Source organism: Orycteropus afer, unplaced genomic scaffold (genome assembly GCF_000298275.1).
Source record: "Orycteropus afer afer isolate SDZICR_OR568_19922 unplaced genomic scaffold, OryAfe1.0 scaffold00643, whole genome shotgun sequence".
Classification (NCBI taxonomy): domain Eukaryota; kingdom Metazoa; phylum Chordata; class Mammalia; order Tubulidentata; family Orycteropodidae; genus Orycteropus; species Orycteropus afer.
In genome coordinates this window covers 1,078,644-1,082,025 of record NW_006922230.1, presented here as the reverse complement: position 1 = coordinate 1,082,025, position 3,382 = coordinate 1,078,644, and positions in this window count along the sequence as shown.

The window sequence follows — 3,382 nt, the reverse complement described above, 5'->3', positions numbered from 1 at the left end:
TCTGTTTTATTTTGGGAACCATATATCTGTGAGAGCTCAACTCTTCATATTAAAGTACAATAGAAAAAAGAACAGAAGTCTAAATATATGTTGTTTTATGTGTGTTTGCTTATATGTATGTATGTGTATGTGTAGGTATGTATATTTCCAAATTTTCTGGAAAACCTAAAGTACAAGAGACTCTGAAATACTGGATAGTGTACGTATGCTATGAGGACATGATAATAGGCTGTGATAAAACAGAGATCAGAGGTACCATTCAAATGAGTTCAGGAGATGTCAATAAAGTTATGTTGTTTGTTGTTGTTATGTGCCATTGAGTCAGACCTGACTCATAGTGACCCCTCATTGGGTTTTCGAGGTAGTATCTCTATGGAAGTACATTGTATAATCTTTCTTCCATGAAGTGGCTGGTGGGTTTGAGCTGCCAACTTTCTGGTTAGCAGTCAAATGCCTCAGACACTATACCACCAGAGCTCCAAGGAAGGGTATTATATGATGGTAAAAGGGTCAGTAGATCAAGAGGACATAGCAATAATACATATTTATGCACCAAATGAAGAAGTTCCAAAATATGTAAAGGAAATATTAACTGAATTGAAAGGAGAAATGTACACTACTACAATAGTATCAGGAGACTTTAACACATCATTTATAATGAAGGACAGAACAACTAGAAAAAGAAAAAAACTCAAAAAAAAGCCCCAAAAGACCTTAACAACATAATCAAACAGCTTGATCTTATAGACATATACAGAGAACCCCATCCAACAATAAATATACATATATACATTCTTTTCCAGAAAATTAATCGTTGTACAGAATAGACCACGTTGGGCCACAAATAAAATCTTGGTAAATTTAAAAACATTGAAATGATACAAAGCATCTTCTCAGATAACAATGTTATGAAATTAGAAATCAACAATAGGAAGACCAAGGGGAGAAAAATACAGAGAAAAGGAAAAATACTCTGTTCAAGAATCACTATCCAACAGAATAAATAACATGTGAAATGAAAAAAAAAAGAAAATCCTAGAAACAAATGAGAATGAAAACCCTACATACCAAAACTTGTGGGACACAGCAAAAATAGTACTCAGAGGTCAATTTATAGTAATTAATGAACACATCAAAAAAGAAGAAAGAAACAAAATAAATACCTTAACACAATAACTCCAACAATTAGAAACAGAGCAACAAAAGGAGCCTTCAGTCTCCAGAAGAAAGGAAATAATAAAGATCTGAACAGAAATAAAGGAATCAGGAAACCATAAAACAATAGAGAAATCAACAAGACTAGGAGCTGGTTCTTCAAAAAGTTTAACAAAGTCAACAAACTATTGGCAAATTTACTAAGGAAAAGACAAAGAAGATGGAAATAACGTGAATAAAAAATGAAATGGTTGAAATTACAACAGAACCAATCAAAATAAATAATAACAAAATACTATGAAGAATTGTACTCCAACAAATTTTAAAACCTAGAAGAAAAGGACAAATTCCTAGAAACTCTAGACCTACCTAAACTAGTACAGACTGAGGTAGAAAATTTGAGCAGACCTATTAGAGAGGGAAAAAAAAGTGATCAAGTCTTAAAAAAAACTCCCCACACACAAAAAAAAGTCCTGGGCCAGATGACTTACTGGAGAATTCTATCAAACTTTCAGAGAAGAGGTGCCACCCATCCTGGTTAAGCTGTTCCAAAACACAGGAAAGGATTGCACACCCTCAAATTCATTCCATGAAGCAAGCATAACCCTGATACCAAAACCAGGCAAAAACATAACTAAAAAGGAAAACTACAGACCAATATCTTTCACGAATATGGACACAAAAACTTCAACAAAACCTTTGTTGATAGAATCCAACACTATAGAAAAAACTAATAAACCGTGACCAAGTGGGATTCACACCAGATATGCAAGGATGGTTTGACATTAGCAAAACATTCAATGTAATCCACCACATAAATAAACAAAGGAAAATAACCACATGATCATATCAATCGATGCAGAAAATCCATTTGATAAAATCCAGCACATATTCCTGATAAAATAGAAATGGAAGGGAAATTCCTTAACATAATAAAGACCATATATGTAAAACCCACAGTCAATATTATTCTCTGGGGAGAGAGACTCAAAGCCTTTCCCTTGTGCATGGGAACCAGGCATAGGTGACCTGTATCACCACTTCTTCTCAACATTGTATTGGAAGTCCTAGCCACAGAAATAACACAAGAAAGAGAAATAAAAGGCATCCAAACTGGCAAAGAAGTAGCAAAACTATCTTTATTTGCAGATGACGTGATCCTGTATACAGAAAACCCAAGAAAGTCAGCAAGAAAATTACAGGAAGTAATTGAAAAGTTTCAGAAAAGTGACAGGATACAAGATCAACATACAAAAATCAGTTGGGTACCTCTACACCAATAAAGAGATCTCTGAAAGTGAAATAAGGAAAGAAATACCATTTACAATACCTACCAACATAACAGAATACTTAGGAATAAATCTTTCCAGGGACACAAAAGGTCTTTACAAAAAAAAAAACTATAAAACACCACTTCCAGAAACTATAAGAGACCCACTTAAATGGAAGAATAGCCCATGCTCATGGATTAAGACTGAACATTGTGAAAATGTGAATACTACCCAAAACAATCTATAGATTTATGCAATCTTAATCCAAATTCCATCAAAATTCTTTAACAATATGGAAAATAATCACTAATTTTATATGGAAAAGAAAGAGAGTACAGATAAACAAAGCACTAGTGAAGAAGAAAAATCAAATAGGAGGTCTTACACTTCCAGAGCTTAAAATCTACTATATAGCCCCAATAGTCAGAACAACCTGCTATTGGAACCATGACAGACCCAAGACAAGTGGAACAGAACTGAAAACCCAGAAATAGATCCATTCACCTGTGGACAGCTGGTCTTTGACAAAGGGCCAGAGTTCATTCAATAGAGAAGAGAGTTTCATCAAGAAATGGTGCTGCCAACACTGGATACTATTTGCATAAAAATGAAACAAGATCCATACCTCCCATAATATACAAAAATGAACTCAAGATGGAACAAAGACTCAAAGGTAAAACCCCAAATAATACACTTTATTAAAGAAAAAAACGGGCAAACAGAGGGACCCTAATTTAGGATATAAATTGACTATCAAGAATAACCCAAAATGCACAAACAGCAGAAGAGAAAGTAGATGAATGAGAACTTCTAAAAATTAAATTATTATGTTCATCAAAAAACTTCTCAAAAGAGTAAAAACAAGAGCCTATAGATTGGGGGAAAAATGACAATGACATATCTCACAAGGGAATTATCTCTAACATTTATAGAAAATTTCAACACCTCCACATCAA